This window comes from Thalassophryne amazonica, chromosome 2, assembly GCF_902500255.1.
Source record: "Thalassophryne amazonica chromosome 2, fThaAma1.1, whole genome shotgun sequence".
Lineage (NCBI taxonomy): Eukaryota > Metazoa > Chordata > Actinopteri > Batrachoidiformes > Batrachoididae > Thalassophryne > Thalassophryne amazonica.
Window position 1 is genome coordinate 131,607,384 of NC_047104.1, and position 12,086 is coordinate 131,619,469.

The window sequence follows — 12,086 nt, forward strand, 5'->3', positions numbered from 1 at the left end:
TGGCGCAGGTGGTGCAGGCCCGGATGTACTCCCGTGTATCCGCTTCAACTGACGGCCACCAGAACCACTGCCGGACCACTGCCACGGTCCTTCGCACCCCTGGATGGCAGGAGAGCTTGGAAACGTGACAGAAGTCCAATATGGCAGTCCGCACGTCTGGTGGCACGTACAGCTGGTTAGATGGTCCACCTCCCGGATCCGGGTGTCGGGTCAGGGCCTCCCTGACGACTCCCTCCATGTCCCATGTGAGGGTACCGGCAATAGTGGACTCCGGCAAGATGGTGTCAGGTGGGTCCAACAGCCTGATCTTTGTATCCTCTTCATGCACCCGGGACGGGGCGTCGTACCGGCCATTCTTAGTCCCGGGGCGAAGCGGCCAAAGAACAATGACCACCGGGCTTGCCTGGGGTTCAGCCGCTTGGCAGTCTGAATGTATTCCAGGTTCCGGTGGTCGGTAAGAACCACAAACGGGACCACAGCTCCCTCCAACAGATGTCTCCACTCCTCAAGGGCCTCTTTCACAGCCAGGAGTTCCCGATTGCCAACATCATAGTTCCGTTCAGCGCGGGTTAACCTGCGGGAGAAGTAAGCACAAGGGTGGAGAACACTATCGGACTCCCTGCTCTGGGACAGCACGGCTCCTATCCCTGAGTCAGAGGCATCCACTTCAACTATAAACTGGCAGCTAGGATCGGGCTGCACCAGAACTGGTGCAGTTGAAAACCGGTGTTTCAACTCCCTAAATGCGGCTTCGCACTGATCCGACCAGGTGAAGGGGACTTTGGTGGAGGTCAGGGCTGTAAGGGGGCTAACTACCTGACTATAGCCCTTAATAAACCTCCTGTAAAAATTGGCGAACCCTAGGAACTGTTGCAGCTTCCTACGATTTACCGGTTGGGGACAATCTCTCACCGCAGCTACCTTAGCCGGATCGGGTGCGATGGAGTTGGAGGAGATTATGAACCCCAAGAAGGACAGAGAGGTGCGATGGAACTCGCACTTCTCGGCCTTCACAAACAGCCGGTTCTGAACACTGAATCTAAGAGCGGTAATGGGTATCGGTTGCGAACCGTAATCTCATTCAGCCCTCTATAGTCAATGCATGGACGGAGACCACCGTCCTTCTTGCCCACAAAAAAGAAACCTGCACATAACGGGGATGAAGAATTTCGGATTAGCCCGGCAGCTAGAGTCCCGGATGTAGGTCTCCATTGATTCGCGCTCAGGACGTGAGAGATTGTACAGCCTGCTGGACGGATACTCAGCAACTGGAATCAAATCAATGGCACAATCATACGGTCGATGCGGGGGCAGGGTGAGGGCCAGATCCTTGCTGAAGATGTTAGCAAGGTCCTGGTACTCAGCCGGCACCTCCGTAAGATTGGGAGGAACTCTGACCTGCTCCTTAACTTCATCGCCAGGTGGCACCGAGGATCTTTAACACTCCCGGTGGCAGGTTTTGCTCCATTGCGCCACAACCCCAGACGGCCAATCAATCCGGGGATTGTGTTTCATCATCCATGGATAGCCCAAAATAACTCTGGAGGTAGAAGGTGTTACATAAAACACAATCTCCTCCCTGTGATTACCAGAGATGACCAAGGTTAAAGGCCGTGTCTGGTGTGTGATTTCTGGTAGGAGGGTGTCATCTAGTGCTCGCAGCTTCAATGGTGAAGGAACAGCCACCAGAGGGAGTCCTACTGCCTTAGCCCACCTACTATCCAGTAGGTTCCCTTCCGATCCTGTGTCAATCAGTGCTGGAGCGGTAAGGGTTAAATCCCCACAGAGGATTGTGACTGGGAGTCGTGCGCATTTGCGTGGAACACCCGTGTGGTTTGTATGGCTCACTCTTAGCCCAGTCTCTAAGGTTGAGCTTTGATGTTTAACCGCCTGGGGCCCCTTATTCTGCGCATGCTCATCCGAGCCGCAGTAAACACACTCTCCACGTGCCAGCCTCCTTTGTTTTACTTTCATTTTTGCCCTGCTTGTGTCCATAGCTTCGTCAGCAGGGGGAGCTGGTGCTATGCTGAAAGCTCTGGCTTTGGAGCGGGGAGAGGACGGCGCTACTTCAGACCTGGAAGGGAGAGGGACGGCGCGCACCCGGCCACGCCCTTCATCTAGCTCCCATTTGTATTCCTCTAACCGATTGTCTAGACGAATAACTAGATTGATAAGCCCATCTAAATCCCGCGGCTGATCCTTAGCCACCAGATGCTCCTTTAGGGCCGGAGGCAACCCGTTTACAAAGGCGGCGTAGAGTGAGACTGAATTCCAACCGGACCTCACTGCCGCGATGCGGAAGTCGATTGCGTAATCAGCTGCACTCCGCTGTCCCGGTCTCATTGACAGCAGCTTATTTGAAGCGGCCTCGCCTCTGTTGGGATGATCGAACACCAGTCGAAACTCCCTTATAAACTCAGTGTAAGTAGAGAGGACCCGTGAATCTCGTTCCCAGAGTGCCGTAGCCCAGGCGCGTGCTCTGCCCCGAAGTAAATTGATTACGTAAGCCACCCGGCTGTGCTCAGACGCGTACATAATGGGCCGTTGTGAAAAAAACGAGCGCGCACTGCATCAGGAAGTCCGCGCACGTTTCAACACAACCACCGTACGGTTCTGGGGGACTTATGTAAGCTTCAGGCGATGGGGGTGGGGTGGGGGGGGGACCTCTGAACGACCACTGGATTAACTCTGTTTGGCAGCTGATCCACTGGAGGGGGAGGGGCTGCAGCCGCGCCTGACGCGCGCGTGTCTACCTGCGTGGTGAGAGCCTCCATGCAACGGCTGAGGTGAGCATCCTGCTCAGTTAATAAATCCAACCGAGCAGTGAGGTTAGACAGAATGTGCTGCAGCTAACCCAGCGATCCTCCTGGTGGATCCTGCGCACCTTGCACTTCCATTGATCGGTCAGTGGCTGAGTTATCCTGTTGAGAAAGTGAATGCACGGACCCACGTAAGGGGGCGTAAATGAGCGGTCAATAGGAATACCAATAAATAATTTATTATGCAAAAGGTGCAAACAGAGTCCAAAATATGCAGAGTCCAATTAATAATAAATGGTGACACGTGGGCAGGCCCGAGGGTAGGAGACGCCTATCCAGAGAAGAGCCGGGACCCACGAAGTTCCACTGCCAGCCGGAGGCCTGCAACACACCAGAGCCGCCAAGTCCCGGTAGCCCCAGATGGCCACCGCTCGAGGCTGTCGGACCGGTACTGCTGGCAGGAGCAAAAACAGGTTAGGGTGGGTGAGTGTTCACCCAGCAAACAGTCAGCAACTCACAGTTATCCTCTTGGAGGAATAAATCCAGAAATTCCCAGAGTGCAGAGGAAAAACTGGAGGACGTGCAGTGTGAAAAGTTATACTTAGTAAGTCAGAAGTGAGGAGTGGAGACGCCAACCCCTCCAACTTCCACAAACTCGGCTACAAGCTGCAAGTATAAGTCACAACTGCAAAGACTTCAGTTACAATGAATGTGCGTACGGCACAAAACGGCTGAGTCGGTTTACCTGTGTGGTAAGCTGATAACTTGGCAGAGTTATGGTGTCTCTCCCAGGCTTTTATGGATGTAGTGATGGATGATGACAGACAGCTGATGACAGTCTAATGGTGCACACCTAGTGGTACCAAAAACAACCACTGCCCCCTCTGGAGGCTCAAAACTCTGCCAACATGGCAGGGCGCCATCTGGTGGTGGGCCAGCAGTACCTCCTCTTCAGCGGCCCACACAACAACTGCTTGAATAAATCGAGTATGCTTTAGTTCGTCCACCTTGCCATAATCGCTGGACTCAGGATCCTTGCCCTCTGCCACACTGACAAGCGCAACCCTCAACCTATCAAATCGTTTGAACACAGACTCACGCCATATCCGGTTGTTTTAAAATTAATTACTTTAGTTAATTAATTTGGTTTATTTGTTAAATACGTGATATTATTGAATAACTAATATTTTGCTATATTTTCCAGTATTTCTTTTTCTTTCTTTTTTATTTTTATTTGTTGATAACTCTCACATCCGAGTCTGTGGTCAGGATCTTTCTCCTTCTCCTTCCTTTTAATCCTGTGTTGTTCATCCACATTTTTTAAAGACTTCCATTCCCATGTGAATCATTGCTCGCCAGCTGGCTCATTCTCTTGCATGTTCTTTCTAGGTCTTCCAGTTGATGGAGCAGTCCTTGAGGTTATACTTCTGCCCTCTTCTGGAGAGTTTTCTGTTGTTCAGCTGGAAGTAGAAGATCTGATGGGGAAGTCAGCTGTCATCCACCCTAATGATGTGACCCACCCACCGAAGCTGTTGCTTGATGATGACACACTCTGTGCTCTGGAGCTTGACTTCATCCGGGATGCTGATGTTGGTGCGGTAGTCTTCCCACCTGATGCTGAGGATACACTTGGGGGTTTTTAAGTGGCAGCGGTGAGGTGGTCCAGGTCTTAGATCCGTACAGCAGGGTTGGCATGACAACAGTTTTGTAGACAAGGATTTTCGTCTTGTGTCGTAGGTTTCTGTTGTTGATAACAGGTGCAAAGCCGACCAAAGGCAGTTCCTGCACACTTGAGCCGGTGTTGGATCTCATCGATGTACATAATGCAGACTAATTCTGCTCTTTTCCTCTCTGTCCGAGGTGCTGTTGCCAGGATTCCAAAGGCTGGCACTGCTTCCAGAGGACCAGACAAACCTGGAACTGACATTTGACATCTGCTATCAGAGAGCTGAAACCAAGAGGGACCATTTGTACTTTAATAACTGACTGTTTTCTTCTTCATCTTGTATAAAAAAAAAACCTGTTAACTGTTAACTGTTAAAATGGCCCAAGCAGTGGGTCACTCCTCTGAGTCTAATATGCTTTAGCTTTCTTCCTCAATAAACACCAGAAAGAGTTTTTCCTTACCACTATCGCCGGGGTGCTTGCTCAGTAGGATTGGTAAGGTTAGACCTTACCCGTGTGAAACGCCTTAACGTTCTTGTGATTTGGCGCTACTGTATATAAATAAATTTAATTAAATTAAATTATTATACATATACGAGGGCTGTCAATAAAGTATAGGTCCTTTTTATTTTTTTCAAAAACTATATGGATTTCATTCATATGTTTTTACGTCAGACATGCTTGAACCCTCATGCGCATGCGTGAGTTTTTCCACGCCTGTCGGTGACGTCATTCGCCTGTGAGCACTCCTTGTGGGAGGAGTCGTCCAGCCCCTCGTCGGAATTCCTTTGTCTGAGAAGTTGCTGAGAGACTGGCGCTTTGTTTGATCAAAATTTTTTCTAAACCTGTGAGGCACATCGAAGTGGACACGGTTCGAAAAATTAAGCTGGTTTTCGGTGAAAATTTTAACGGCTGATGAGAGATTTTGAGGTGATACTGTCACTTTAAGGACTTCCCATGGAGCGGGACGTCGTGCAGCGCTCCCAGGCGCCGTCGTCAGCCTGTTTCAAGCTGAAAACCTCCACATTTCAGGCTCTATTGATCCAGGATGTCGTAAGGGAACAGAGAAGTTTCAGAAGAAGTCGGTTTCAGCATTTTATCCGGATATTCCACTATTAAAGGAGATTTTTTTAATGAAAGACATGCGGACGGGTCCGCGCGTCGGGATGCAGCCGGCGCGGTGTGACGGCACAGGAAAAACACCTCCGTGTTGATAACCATTTGTAAAATCCAGGCAGCGTTTGATGGCTTTCAGTGGAGTGAGTATATGAAAAATTGTTTAACAGTTGGGCATGTTCCAACTTGTCCTTAAGGCTTTCAACAGAGGTGTTTTTCCTGTGGCGGAGCGTCGCGGCGGCTACGAGCCGACGCTGCAATCCGTCCGCACATCTTTCATTAAATAAATCTCCTTTAACAGTGGAATATCCGGATAAAATGCTGAAACCGACTTCTTCTGAAACTTCTCTGGTCTCTTATGACGTCCTGGATCAATAGAGCCTGAAATGGAGGTTTTCAGCTTGAAACAGGCTGATGACGGTGCCTGGGAGCGCTGCATGACGTCCCGCTCACAGGCGAATGACGTCACCGACAGGCGTGGAAAAACTCACGCATGCGCACGAGGGTTCAAGCATGTCTGACGTAAAAACATATGAATGAAATCCATATAGTTTTTGAAAAAAATAAAAAGGACCGTTACTTTATTGACAGACCTCGTATACTGGATTAATACATCAAATAAGAAGAGTCAAAATGATCAAGGCCATCAAAAAATGGGCAGATCAGGTCAATTCTGAGAACAACCATGATGCTGTATGTGTGATTTCATTATATATTTGAACTTGGATTGCAATGAGCTCAGCACACGTGTGCTGAGAGCCAGCACACGCGTGCTGAGCTCAAGGTCCATATAAACATATATATGTACCAACATATATAAATATAAAGGAAATAAAATAAGGTACAGACAGAATGTCGTCTTTGTGTGAAAGCATCCATTCACACCTATTGGACAACAAATGTTCATGTCGCAGGGGAAACAGCTCCAGCAGGGAACTCCAAGCTTCCCTTGCCCGGGCCACATTGACCACCTCTGACTGGGGGATCCCGAGGCATTCCCAGGCCAGTGTGGAGAGATAATCTCTCCACTTAGTCCTGGGTCTTCCCCAGGGTCTCCTCCCAGCTGGACGTGCCTGGAACACCTCCAGGAGGCATCCTTACTAGATGCTCAAACCACCTCAGCTGGCTCCTTTCAACACGAAGGAGCAGCGGCTCTACTCTGAGCTTCCCACGGATGACCGAGCATCTCACCTTATCTATAAGGGAGACACCAGCCACTCTCCTAAGGAAGCCCATTTCAGTCGCTTGTACCCGCAATCTAGTTCTTTCTGTCATGACCCAACCCCTCATGATCATAGGTGAGAGTAGGAACGAAGATTGACCAGTAGATCAAGAACTTAGCCTTTTGGCTCAGCTCCCTTTTCGTCACAACAGTACAGTAGAGCAAATGCAACACGGTCTCTTCTGTGCAGATTCTCCGGTCAATCTCACGCTCCATTGTCCCCTCACTCGTGAACAAGACTCAGAGGTACTCAGGCAAGACCGCATTCCCTACCCGGAGTAGGCAATCCATCGGTTTCCTGCTGAGAACCATGGCCTCAGATTTAGAGGTGCTAATCATCAGCTGCTTCACACTCGGCTGTGAACCGATCCAGTGAGTGTTGGAGGTCACCAACCGATGAAGCCAACAGGACCACATCATCTGCAAAAAGTGGTGATGAGACCAAACTGGAAACCCTCACCAAACTGGAAACCCTCCTCCCCTGACAACACCTCAATATCCTGTCCATGAATATCACAAACAGGATTGGTGACAATGTGCATACCTGGCAGAGGCCAACCCCCACCAGAAACAAGTCAGAATTACTACCGAGAACCCAAACACAGCTCTCGCTTTGTGAGTACAGAGATTGGATGGCCCTGAGAAGGGACTCCCTCACTCCATACTCCCACAGTATCTTCCGGGGTACCTGATCATATGCCTTCTCCAAGTCCACAAAACACATGTAGACTGGATGGACATTGCTTGACTTCTGTGTGGCCAAAACAAGACATACAGTGAGGCAAATAAGTTCTCCCACTTAGAAATCGTGGAGGTGTCTGAAATTTTCATCTTAGGTGCATGTCCACTGTGAGAGACATAATCTTAAAAAAAAAAAACGGAAATCACAATGTATGATTTTTTTAATAATGTATTTGTATGTTAATGCTGTAAATAAGTATTTGAACACCTGTGAAAATCAATGTTAATATTTGGTACAGTAGCCTTTGTTTGCAATTACAGAGGTCAAACGTTTCCTGTAGTTTTTCACCAAGTTTTCACACACTGCAGCAGGGATTTTGTTGCACTCCTCCATACAGATCTTCTCTAGATCTTTCAAGTTTGGAGTTTCAGCTCCCTCCAAAGATTTTCTATTGAGTTTAGGTCTGGAGACTGGCCAGGCCACTCCAGGACCTTGAAATGCTTCTTACGGAGCCCCTCCTGAGTTGCCCTGGCTGTGTGTTTGGGGTTATTGTCATGCCGGACAACCCAGCCATGACCCATCTTCAATGCTCTTACTGAGGGAAGGAGGTTGTTTGCCAAAATCTCGCAATACATGACCCCATCCATCCTCCCTTCAATACGGTGCAGTCGTCCTGTCCTGGTCCCAGCTCTCTTCAGGTCATTGACCAGGTCCTCCTGTGTAGTTCTGAGCTTTCTCAGAATTATCCGTAGCCCACAAACTGAGATCTTGCATGGAATCCCAGACCGAGGAAGATTGACAGTCATCTTGTGTTTCTTCCACTTTCTAATAAATAATCGTAACAGCTGTTGTCTTCTACCAAGCTGCTTGCCTGTTGTCATGTAGTCCATCCCAGCCTTGTGCAGGTCTACAGTTTTGTCCCTGGTGTCCTTAGACAGCTCTTTGGTCTTGGCTATGGTGGACAGGTTGGAGTGTGATTGATTGAGTGTGTGAACAGGTGTCTTTTATACAGGTAACAAGTTTAAACAGGTGCAATTAATACAGGTAAAGAGTGCAGAATAAGAGGGCTTCTTAAAGAAAAATTAACAGGTCTGTGTGAGCCAGAATTCTTGCTGGTTGGTAGGTGTTCAAATACTTATTTGCAGCAGTAACACACAAATAAATTATTAAAAAAAATCATACAATGTGATTTCCGGATTTTTTTTTTTTAGATTATGTCTCTCACAGTGGACATGCACCTAAGATGAAAATTTCAGACCCCTCCATGATTTCTAAGTGGGAGAACTTGCAAAACCGCAGGGTGTTAAAATACTTATTTTCCTCACTGTATGAATGCATCATCTTGGGCTCAAGACAACAGACATTGAGAGACAGTTTATGGAGCAAACAGCTGATCAACTAATGAAGAAAAAAAAAAAGATTAATAAATTATGAAAATAATTGTTGCAGCCCTAAACCACATTGAATATTAATGACAAGACAGATGAAACTAGAAAATAATCAATTATGAAAATAACAGTTGCAGTCCTTAATCTAATTAAATATTAATAAGACAGATAAATCTAGAAAACACTTTCAGAAGTAAAGCATTCCTACAGAATTCTTTGTGGAACCATTATTGCTCCTGAATCACACCAACCACATGCAGCTGATGTCATTAAATCACGTAACGCACGCCTTGGATGGCGAGACAGCTTTGCACCAGATGGAGTGACAAGGGAATCGTTACTCCTGTTTTCCAGTATTCTCTTATTTTGAACCTTCTGGTTGAAAGGACACATGGTGGTTTTATAATCAGCATATAGCTGCACCAATCATCAAGGACAAACAAAGGTGACTGATTACTTTATAAACCTTTCACTTGGACCCAGAAAGAGAAAATAATTAGCAGCAACAAAGAACATCAAACACTCAACAAGGAGTAGATTTACAAAACACTTTGTTAATGGTACACTGTCTTATTTTTGACCTAATCATATTAGATTACAATGGAAAGGGTGCACATTTCTTGTTTTTACACCTGAACCGAGTATGCAGGGTTTCACTCTTGTGGGTAGAGAAATGTGAACCTACCAGGTAATCGATAAAGTAACATCTTCAAATAAGCTGTGCTGGTTTGTTAGCATAATTAACAGTTGATAAAGAAAACTAAATTCTTACACATTGGTGGCTACCGTCGTGTGATCGGATGACACATCTTTGTGGACACGGCAGGGTTCAAACACCAGATTGCTCATATTTGAGACCAAAGATCTCATGAAGTTTAATGTGCTATCAGTTGGTATCAAAGACACTCAATGTGCACCCCGCCCATTACTCTGGAAACATTGATGCAGTAATCTAGCTCGGTGCAGACTCTCTGCAGTATATCCGATATATCGAGGGGTGCACAGAAATTCTGTGGGTGAGAAAGAGTTTTTGAGTTAATGTATCTGCGGTCACCATATGTATAAACATATTGCAGTAAGTTTTGATATTATAGCGACTTGAAATCAAGGAGTGTTTTCATGCTCACCCTGGATATTGCCTTTTTCTTCTGAAAATTCTCCACACATTCTCTATTGGGGCCAGGTCAGCAATGCAGGCAGGTCAGTCCAGTATCCGTGCCCTCCTCTGCTGCAGCTATACCTTTTGTAATAAGTGCAGAATGTGGTTTTGCATTTTGTTGGGGGGAAAAAAATGCATAGACATCCTTTGAAAAGATGACATCTTGAAGACACTGCATGTTGCTGTAAAATGTCAAAGCACTTTTCTGCAATAATGCTGCTATTGCAGAAGTCTAATTTTTTAGACTCCTGCAAAAGCAGCATTCTTTTTTGTGTTTGCTCTGGGCCGCACTGCATCTGATTCATTTGGCCACAATGCAAGGGATTGTAGGGACAGTAGGGAGCACACTTGCATAAAATGCTGATATATGTGCTGCACAGACATGATCACATGGGGGCTGGACAGGCAGGTCAGAGCGCACAAAATACGTGATATGTAACCACATTGTGCAGCTGCTTGCACCGTGTTCCCACAGGTATGAAACCATCGCAGCATGCATTTTTTTTTCTTAACAGCAGCTGCTCACACTGGGCCTCATGTATCAACGTTGCGTACGGCGATATTTGAGCGTATATGGGGTGTACGCCAAAACGGCTGCGCTACTTGGCATTTATCAATGTGGTCGTTGGCGTACGCTGCGCTGAAAATATACACCAGATCGAGAGGTGGTGTAAATTATACACCAAAATGAACCAGTGCTGGAATCCACATAAAAATGAAACTGATCAACATGATAAACAGTGCCATTATACAAATCAATGCATATGTTACATAAATAACACTTTCCTGATTATACTACATAATAATCAATACAAATCCCGCCTTTGCGGGATTGTTATGGCGCACGAGCCGTGGCCACAGCGCTGCCTGCAAAGAAAGCGCTGCTCGCCTTTTTCTCCAGACTTCGAGCCTGGAGCCAGAGCAGCGCTGAGCTTAACTTCATGTGGTGTGATCGTTTTAGACTATGAAATTGATAACAACTGTAGTTTCGTCATTCCCTTAATTTGCCCGTGCTGCAACCAAGTTTTGTCGTCTCCATTCGGTTGTCACAATAAAATAAATACAGCAATACATTTAAAAAATAAAGAAATCTGACAGATTAGGCGTGTCTTATTAATTGAGCGAGCAAATATCCACGTCAAGAACTACTGACGTGTGAAAAGAGAATACAGTGGTCCCTTGCTATAATGCCGTTCACCTGTCGTGGCCTCGTAGTCTCGCAGAGTATTTAGTCCAATTTTGCATGCCTTTTTTTTTTTTTTTTACAGTGTTCTGCGTATCTGTTTATAAGAATCTTGTTGCCCAGAAGAGAAAAGAGCGCCAACATCTACTCATAACTGTGTTTGTCACACGGAAACAAACACCTGCTGGAGCGAGATGTGAGTGGGAAAAGGCGCAGCGCCAGGACGCAGAGGCCTGATCTGTGAAATACTGGTGAGTCACTATTAATAATTTCTTATGTGTCCGACCTCGTTCGTTGATCGTTAAAATTATTTATTATTTCTCAAACAAATGTTTGGGCCTGAAAACAGTTTATTTTCCTACTAAGGTTTGAACTTTGAGAGTGTTTACACACGAGAGAAAAGTGAGAAAATGTTCATGCCTGATTGAGAAAGTGTATAAACTGTGTAGTGAGGGGTTTTACAGCTTTGAAACGTCTATAATAATTGTAAAAAATAACGCTGACTATGTCGCGGTTTCGCGTATTACGGGCTATTTTTTAGAACGTAACTCCAGTGATTAATGAGGGACCACTGTAACACTGATTATATACTACAAAACAATTGCTACGACAGCCGCTTTTGACGCTCTATTGGCACGCGTCGTGATTGGTGTTCTTTTTCATTGCCGTCTTCCCGGCTTCCATGTCGTAAAATGAGGGTGTGTCTGAAGTGGAGTCTGAATATTTATGGGCGTGTTTATTATAATTACCGCATTTATCAAGATCATGTCAGGCGTACGCCAGAAATGGGCAGGTGCGCAGTGCTTGATACATGTCATGGCGACTTTGGTGTATTTCAAGTTTACGCCGTAAATTTACGCCACAAGTGCGCAACATTGATACGAGGCCCACTGTGTTCCTGCTGGCACGAAA